Source organism: Corvus hawaiiensis, chromosome 5 (genome assembly GCF_020740725.1).
Source record: "Corvus hawaiiensis isolate bCorHaw1 chromosome 5, bCorHaw1.pri.cur, whole genome shotgun sequence".
NCBI lineage: Eukaryota > Metazoa > Chordata > Aves > Passeriformes > Corvidae > Corvus > Corvus hawaiiensis.
The window spans coordinates 40,482,181-40,491,520 of record NC_063217.1 but is presented as its reverse complement, the minus strand read 5'-3'; the positions used below and the strand labels follow the sequence as shown (position 1 = coordinate 40,491,520).

Sequence of the window (9,340 nt, the reverse complement as noted above, 5' to 3'; positions counted from 1 at the left end):
TCAAAGAGTAAGTTGACCCACTAATAAGTAAGGGGTATGAATTTTATAGCTGTGATGTCTATGAAATCTCTTCAGTGAACTGTGTATGACACTATTGTGTAATGATTATGAAATATTCAAGTTCTAGCCTTTGGAAATGTTATAGTTTACTGAAAAATAAAGCAGTTATTTTAGATTAGTAGATAGCAAGATAGATGGAAACAATATTGCTATAAAAATTTTAATCATAGAAATAGAATACAAAGAACTGCAAAATAGATATATAAGAAAATATGTACATACTATCTGGGTTTATACATCCTGTGTTATGCAACTCCAGAGGCAATGTTATATGATCCCAGTTTTTGCTTATAAGAAACTTTTTAATTTTATAATGACATTTCCCAAAGATATTATCTGTTCTTAGGTATGAGGCTTGGTGGTTGTGGGTGTAAGTTTTATATTTTACGGTATATAAAATTACAGTGAGTTGCAATCAGTGGACAAGCTCCAACTTTTGACTGCTTTTCTGCAACACTGTTCTAACAGTGTCACTTTGTGACAAGTTTCTATGCACATGAGGAAGGAAAAAACTGGGCAAAAGCTAATGGTTACTGAGGCTGCCAAAAAACCCAGTAAACAAAGGGTCCTGCCTCAAGCCACAGCATTAACAGGCAGACACCAGTGGTCATCTGGCAAAGGTCTTGGGCTGTGGCCCTTGTTCTGTCTCCTGATCCTTCACCTGTACCCCCTTCATAGGGTCCATTTCCATCCAGCTCCTGCAGTGGACCACTAGGCCAGCTTTGCTTCAGGCTCATGTACACTTTCTTAGTGATTCCCAGTGTTGTGCCTGTTTTCCACCTTGCCTGCCTTTGGGTTCTGCTCTTGACTCAGTCTTCTGGGGTACATGGACTTACTCCTTTAACCTCTGACAGTAACCTTGTTTTGCCTTCTCCTTCAGTGTTTCACCTGAGCTGTCTGTGCGGATGGTACTGGACCCCTGAGTTACCTGTAAGCAGCCCATGCTAAGCCACTAAACCTACCTGGGTATGTACTGCTGGACAAATCTCTGTCCTCTCAGTAAATGCCAAAACTTATCTTGAAATCACTCCTCAGTGGCTCACTCTTAATGAAAGAAGCTACACAGGTGACTAACATGTGATGGGAGCCCCACAGACCAACTTTGCATTTATTTTTCTCAAACAAGGCAAAACAAAAGAAATTTGCTCTGTTTCATCCAAGTTGGTGCCCAGTCTGACCACAGAAAGGAGGTGGAGTCAGAATTCCACTCTAGTCAATATTAAGAGTCCTTATGTTGCCCAGGCAGATGGAATATGTGCTTCTCTGCACAATATGTCTTTGTGAGCAGGAATTTCCATCATTATAAATGCAATTTAAAATGCATTTTCATATTAAATTTGTTGCCAAAAGTTGTATTAGAGATGTTTGTTTCCCTTCATGCAGGCTTTCCAAACACATCTTTCTAGTTTTGAGAGGACTGATACTGTCCGTGAACTGCTAGTGTATAATGGACTTGCATTTTGCTAGTCATAGCATTATAGATAATACAATAAACATTGAAGTGGCTCGATTTGATTACAGTATGCTGCATGCACAAAGCCCAACACTTTCAGGGAATAACATATTTTTAAGAGATTCCATCTATTCAGTGTATCCTCTGAAGAGGCAGCCTGCTGAACCAATGTCTGCTAACATAATGTATCTCTCAGGTTTTAATTTTATGATGTATTTTATTTTATGACCTAGTGAGCAGCACCCCTCTCCACAGGTGTGGTGGGTTTGAACTAGATGATCTCTAAGGTCCCACCCAACTCAGGCCATTCTGTGATTCTAATGAAGACCTGGCATAATGTGGTCAGCAGTTGCATCACAGATCAACTCAATCAAAGTATTATTTTGGAGTCTTTATGAAGGCTTTTATGAAGTAGTTCAGATTTGGGGAAATTTTTTTCACTAAATTGCTTTTGGGTGGTAAAAGCTAAAGCTCAAACAATAAACAATCACAAAAATAGAGGTAAATTTCACTTAGTTTTTTGATAAACTGTTAGAGTTGAGATCTTAGTTTCAAGAAATTTTTGATTACAGATAATACAGACAGGTGGTCAGATACTCATCACATTTTTCAAAGTGGCAGTGCAGCCCGTAATCTACACAGCTTTTGAGATAGCAGCATCTGTGGAAGAATGATCCTCCTTTACAGAATAAAAAGAATAAAACCTTACTTATGGGGAGAATTGTAAACAGTGAGAAAAACTGAGAGGGGCAAAAACTTGGTTAGGGGGTTTGATCTATGGGGAGCTCTCTAATACATGGAGCAGGGGCTATGAGAGAAAAATGGTATCTGTTGTAGACCCATGATGTTCTGTTCTCTCTTAGAACTTGATTGGAGCTGAGTTTTCACCTTCGCCTGACAGGAAAAGATACTGTGGTAAGAAAAAAATTTACTATTCTTTATATCTCCAGGCATTCTCAGATACTTGAAGAACACACACAGTGGTCCACATGAAAACAAAGTAAGACAGAAAAAGGAAATCAAGTTTTTGCTTTGTCTTTGATTTCTGTGGCACTGGGTCCCTAAAATAAATCTCCTCACTGCTATTCTTAGAAGAGGAGAAAAAGTAGTAACCATGCCACAGAGTGTCCTGGTGTCCTTCTAATTAAAAGATATAGCAAGGGCCCCAAGGGGTTTGTTGGCTGGCCTAGCTGCTGGTCGTCCTAGAGGTGATCAACCCATATCCTTCTCCTTTTTTCAGCCAAGTCTGTTATGGTCACAGAAAACAATGCTGAAGACACAAGTTCTAAAAATACAATTCTGTCACAAAGGCAGATGTTTCATCTGTTCCATTCAGCCACTGCTAGCTTGATACATTTTATTTATTCTCTATTAAAAGAATGGAACATACAAAAGGAGTAGCTTCCCAGATGATAGTTATGCCAGGCTCTGCTGAAGCCTCTTATTTTCCAAAAATACCTTACAGATGAGCAGATTCTGAGGTTTTTAGATTAATAAGATTTATCTATTAAAGGTAAATTTTATTGAATTCATGGCATTTTGATAATGTAAGTAGATAAAGGGAAGGAAGAGAATCCCTTTTGAAGTAAAAGTACCTTTAATAAACACTATAAGGTCTAGAGATATTGTACTTACTGAGCATGAAATAATCAAAATGACATATTGATATTTGGCATGTTACTGATTTAATGCAGTTTCTCTTTATTTATAAGTTCTCAAATTTAATATGCAAAACTGATATATCTGTATAATTTGTGGATAAGGAAGAGAAATGTTTCTGATACAGAGTGCCTTCAAGAATGACTATAAACGTTTTACTCATACAGTCATAAGGATAGGATCACAATTTATACAGTAATTAGTACTAGTTTTAATTATATTCTAGATGCTTTTACACACACAGTATTAGTATCCTCCAGTTACACGGACTTGTAAAATAACTTTTTAAAACTATAAAATGAAAATAAACCTTCTCATTTTTTGCTGTCCTTTACTATGCCCATAGGTGAAAGGGAATATGTATTTGTCATTATAATAATTTTCATTTCTTAGCCATGTGAATGCTCTTTATTGCAGACAGAGCTGGTCTGTTGCTGCATGCTGAAGAGCCTCCTGCCTAATCCATTTTCTCCTTGAGGATATTGTGGTGTCAGCTCTGCAACTGTTCAAAACTGGTGCTTGGCCTCAATGTGCCTCCTTTTTCTTCCTTGTCATCCTCGAACATGTTTCTGAGGAAAACTCAGTTACCAGCGATACAATTTTACTTGCACTGTGCTCCCAGATCTAATCCTGAAGTAGCTCATTTGCTTGTTTTGCCTGGAAGAAGCCGGTGGGGAGATAACAATGAGTTGTAAAAAGGCTATTTCCTGCTCTGGTGCTCTTGACTGTGACTCTGGTCTCTCGTGTCAGGCTGTACCCCTGCAGGCCCTAGTGCACCCCTTGCCAGGCAGGGCAGTGAAGATGTTCATGTTCCAGAGCTGTAGGAATATTTACCGTTGTATTTACTGAACAGGTTTTCTGGTAAAAGTTTTGCTGCATTTAGAAAAGATGAAAAGAGTAGGCAAGTTTAATTTAGATGCAAGGAGCATATATTACCTGTGGATGATTTCCTGTGCTGGTTTCTGATCATAAGGAAAAAAACCAATGAGGATGAATGCTTAGTTTTGGGAGAGCTGAAGACTCATTTTACCTTCGATTCTGCACCATTTTCTAATGGGACTTTTTCATCTGTATTACAGAATCTTTATAATTGAAGACAATTTCTTAATGTTTAAAAGAAGTGGGAAATAATGTTCAGAGGGAAAAGCAAATATGTCTTAAGGCTCTTCTCTGCTGGAGGTAGGAAAAGACAGAACCCAGATTTGGAAATGTCAAACAAAATGTCTGCATGCTGGGCTAAAAATTAAGGAGTATTATAAAATATTGTTGAAGATTTTAAAGAGTTGCCTGACTGTTCTGATACTGAACGTGCATGCATGCTTTGAAAGTAGGGATTCGTTACTTGTGAAATATTTTCTCTTTTTTTCTTAAAATCACTCCCTCTAATAGGTCTACAAGAGATACCTTCAGGAACTTCCATTTTGAAATTATGTAAGGGGAAATAATCATGCCAAGAAGTTTTCTATCTCTAAGTGTTAGTGTCCCAGCTGAAAGCATGGCCAGTCTCATTGTGGTCAGCCTTGTGGCCAGCCTTCTTTCTCTTTCTTCCCCCATTTCCTTTCTATTGTGGAAGAACACAATAGAAGCTCCACAAAGAGGAAAGTACTCGTAGTATTTAGGGTGGGCCAAACACTAATTCAAAGACCAAAGAGGACATTCATCCAAATAGTGAGATATAAAAATTACATCTTAACTAAAAATAACTATGCTTGTCCTAGATGCACCATGTAGGTAGTCTATGCTAATTCATTTCCCAAGTTAACTTATTCATTATAAATAATCACAGATATTCTAAAAAATATTTGAAAAACTAATAATGTGGTAGGGTGCTGTTTATGATACCATTTCAACTTCTACCTTTCTTTCCCCTTTTTGTCCACTTTTCCTTTCCCTTTCTTATTACTTTCATCACAGATTGCACCCAGGCACCAAACAGTGGAAAATATTCTCCCAGAAGCAATTATGTAAGATGTGGGCTGAAAGCCTCCTTTTCTCAGCAGCTTTGCTAACTGTTTTCCAGATGCCTTTGCTCAGCCTAATCAAGGTGTTTGGGTAATGTGGAAACACTAAGTTTTCTAGAGGTAGATGACTGCAACAGCTGCCTAAAGATATTTTGCTAAACTGCTTAGTATTTTCAAGGTATTTAGTTAAAAGTTTTTGGGCATCTCTGTGCTGCACTGAAGAAAACACCAGGACAAAACCATATTAATCAACTCTAGAATTAATTTGCTGATTCCAAAGAATGCCTGAGCATTGAACACTTTGATTAAGGGAACGTCCAGAAACCTCTTTTAAGACATGCTTTAGATTTTGGTACTACAATGCCTTGCCCAGCCTTTACCCTTATGTAAGTGTGTGTGTTAGCCTCTAATGAAGTGTGAAATCTCACTGACTGTGTAAGTCGTGAGGATTCCATTGCATGTAACAAAGGCTGGGCTCCTTGCTGCAGGAATATGTCAGTACAACAGCAGCGTAGGAAGAAGACATGGGTATGATTTTCTACGGAGTCAGGGTAGCTGCAGGGAACTCTGAGCCATTTAGGTCATAAGTAGAACAATAGTATTTCTATAGGTAAAGAAGACCTTCATCTCTTTCCAGCTAATGACAGAATTATTTTGATGCAAAGGCAATGTTTATATGGGGAGATTATAATGACAATCATTCTTACCTATTTGTGTACATTGCTACAAGTTTTGTTCATTTGTTGGTAAACAGCTGAATGGTCCCGTTGTAGTAACCATTCTGGGAAAGAGCATGTGTGAGTTAGAACAAGCCTTGTAAAACTGAGCCCCTATTGCTGTAATCCAAACAGCAAAAATACTGGGTTTAGAAGTATTAGTGAGTCAATATTTCAATAATTTATTTTGTCTTTCTTTTTCTTCTCCCTGTAAAGAAGGTGTAGGTCTTTCTGGTTCCCTGTGAGCTCCAACAAGGATCCTAGGAAAAAAGAAAACCATGTAAATAAATACCTTTTTTAGAAGAAACCATAAGGGAGCCCATCAACATATCTTGCACCACCCCAATGGCCATCAGATCGGCTGCCATCAGGCACTGTTTTTCACTCCCTCAGACTTCAAAACAATTTCATCAATTTTTTCCTTTTGTTCTGATTTTGATGCCTTAGGTTTTAACTTTCGTATTTTTCAAATTCTGTACTGCTTAGTGTGTAGCTCTGAAAATTTCTTGTAGCCTGTTAATTTCTGCTCTCTCATGCTAGGCAGACATAACAAAGCCTCTCTGGGTCTGCTCTTCAAGGACACCAAGACTGTCCTAGGCCAAAAGAGTATAAACCAAAGAGCCGCTAAGGGGGGGTAAGTTGAGGGCAAAACTGAAGCTTTAATTGGAGAATTAACCTTGCTATGCAAATGAACCAAGCCTATAAAGGTGTGAAGAACTTGTGACCTGTTGTCCATCTTGGGGTCCATTTTGAGAATAGCTTCAGGCTCCCCAGGGTGTACCTTTGAAGGCCTTTCAAGTAAATACCTATTTTAATCCTTTACTCTGGTCTAGTCTCTGTTTCTAGGAGGCCTCTCAAGGCATCAGTTTAAAGATCACCCTAAACTTAATTTTTTTCCCTTTGCAAATCACTAAAAATTAAAAATAATTTTTAATATGACCTTGACTAATACAATAATATGCAACACAGTGCCAAGTTTTGGGACTGTTGCATTCAAATAAAAGCTGAAACATTCAGGAATTGAGCATTAATTAGGTTTAGATTGCTTAGTTGAAAAGGAAAAGGACTTCAGGAGAGCAGCTGGTTTTGGTCTAATATCTACATATTTTTCATAGTTTGCAGGAAATATTTCAATTTTTTTTTTTGCTTTAAGACTTTTGTAGGTGGGCAGCTGTCAACTGGATGGAGCAAAAGGAGCTGTTGGGCTCGTGTGGTGTCAGAACTGAACTTACTCATCTGCTAAACCACTATGAGCTCATTATATAGCGCAGGCCAAAGCAGTGTCAAAACTATGGTGTAATTTCAGAACAAATGTGGAAGGAAGATGTGAAATATATAGAAAATGAACACTGAAGCTATTAAAATCAATGCTGAAAATTAACTGTCTTTTCATTAAAGACAGAGAATAAAATGTGCCAGAGATTTGAAAAAATGTACAGCTGGAATTGCACTAAAATGAAAACAGTTTCTTTAGTATCTGAGGTTTAATGCTTGGCAAGCTTTTGTAAATTAACTTGCAAAAGTCAAAACCTGTAGATTAAATTTAAAAAGCATTTGTTTGGTGGATGTAGATATATTGAGAGGGGTCAATAAACCTCTTTCTCATTGTGAGTGCATTATCAGGCAAACCTATATTGCCTCCTGCTGTGGTAGGAAAGCAGATAAGGCCTTTGCCATCTGTTCTGAAGGTCCTGAGTTTAATTCTCCATGGGAGTTAGTACATGATGCTGGTAGGAGGGGAGGAATTCATTTGGGAAACTGTTTATCTTTCCTTTGGAGAAAAAACATTTTAAAAATAATATTATTTTAATCAGAAGAGATTGCAACTCTTGTCTCTGGTTTTTTGAGGTTTACAGTGAATTTAAAGTAAACAATTCTTGTAGGAAATAAATGACTGTAAGAGACAGGGATATTTATCAAAAGTGGACTTTTATTTTATGGTTTAGAAGCAATGTATAAATATCCTGTTTGTATTATATCCATGTTCACAAATTTTGCATGCGTACTACTTTCTAGACCTTAACGTTGTCGTGATGATTAAACTCCATTCACACAAAAATAATAATATTCTGATGTCTGAAAGAAAAAGAGCAAATTGGTGATATACAGCAACTGGTCTTTTTTTTTTTTTATTTTCTTGTTTTACTTTTTCCCAAAGTAGCAAACAAATTTTCAACCTGTTGATCAGAAGATGAGTCTTTTACTTCTGGTATTTTTCTTCCAAATAACAAACAAATGCAGGACACTATACTCATCAAGTCTTTTCTTTCTTATCCTTCCCTACCAAAGACATTTTAAACAGATGATCATAGATGTCCGTCATTTAGAGCTACCACCCGCTGACTTCTTCAAGCTATGTGAGGGTTTACATAAAGCTATGCCAAAGACCCTGCTCTCTTATTGTATGTCCACCTTTATCATTGTGTGCATGACATATCTTTATGAAATATATACATGTGATAAAGGTTTTACACACAGGGGCAAAGCCTTGGCACTGGCTGGACATTTCAGAGGCTCTTTTATAACTATGTTCTTTTACAGCCAAAGTTAACAAAGCCAGAAAACCTCATTAATATAAAGTGAAGCTGAGGTTTGAACAACTGGTTCTGCGCACTGCTCTGTCTCAGAGTTTCATGACTTTTGCTTCTGGGATTGATTATGGGGGAAGTGGTAATGGTATATGAGCTTATAAATGATTCTATATTGCATATTGATTTTCTCTGACTAGCCATGTTCAGAAGAGGGGCAGGAAAATGGTGTGGATGAGTTCTTGGAGTGTTGTGGTGAGCCGCATTGGAGGAAGAGGAGATGCAGTTGCAAAGTTACACAGCTGTTTTGTTCAAGCTGGGAATACAGAGATCAAAGGAGCTCTGCACTATTAAATGGGCTCTCTGGAGAGAGAGAAAGAGACAGTGAGGATAGGGGGCTGCAAATAGGAATTATGACTCTGCTGTTCTTGCTGACGGGGCAGATGTGAGATATGGATGTAGAACCCAGGGGATGTAACACAGAGCAATTGCAGTGTTTCCCAAGATTCTGGAGAATAGAAAGCCATATGGAATGATAGAAATAGGAGTTGGGCTGTTTTAAAATTCTTTTTTCTTGGAGATACTTCTAATTATGCTTTGATCCAAGGAGGCTGCTAGGTACCAGTGGCATAGCTCCTACAGGGACTAGAAACCAAAAGTCACCACTGCTGTTCCAGTTGTCAGTGGTAGGAGCTGTCTGCAGGTGTAGCTTTGCTTTTGGGTGCATTGACTGCACAATTGCACCCCGAGGGAAGTGCTTATGAGGTAGGGAAAGCAAAGTTATTTGGCATTGCTTTCTGGTGGCACTAGACAGCTTTTCTTTCAGGAAGCAGTGAGAAAACATAGCTGAAGAGAGACCTAAAACGGGAGACTCAAAATCTCACATTGTCCATACATAGGTAGCAGTCTGCTTTCCTTATACTACATTTTTCATTAAGAAATTCTGTCTGTTTTCTAGGGTTC

General features: G+C 38.0%; 1 long non-coding RNA gene across 6 annotated transcripts in view; it reads right to left on the bottom strand.

Annotated features, from left to right (window-relative positions):
• Positions 1-206: 206 nt before the first annotated feature.
• The window catches only part of LOC125325853, a 33,436-nt gene continuing 24,302 nt past the window's right edge, over positions 207-9,340 (bottom strand). For all 6 annotated transcript variants that reach the window (XR_007203582.1, XR_007203579.1, XR_007203580.1 and 3 more), the window contains one exon: positions 207-6,109. This is a non-coding gene — a long non-coding RNA (uncharacterized LOC125325853). The remainder of the gene's footprint in view (positions 6,110-9,340) is intronic.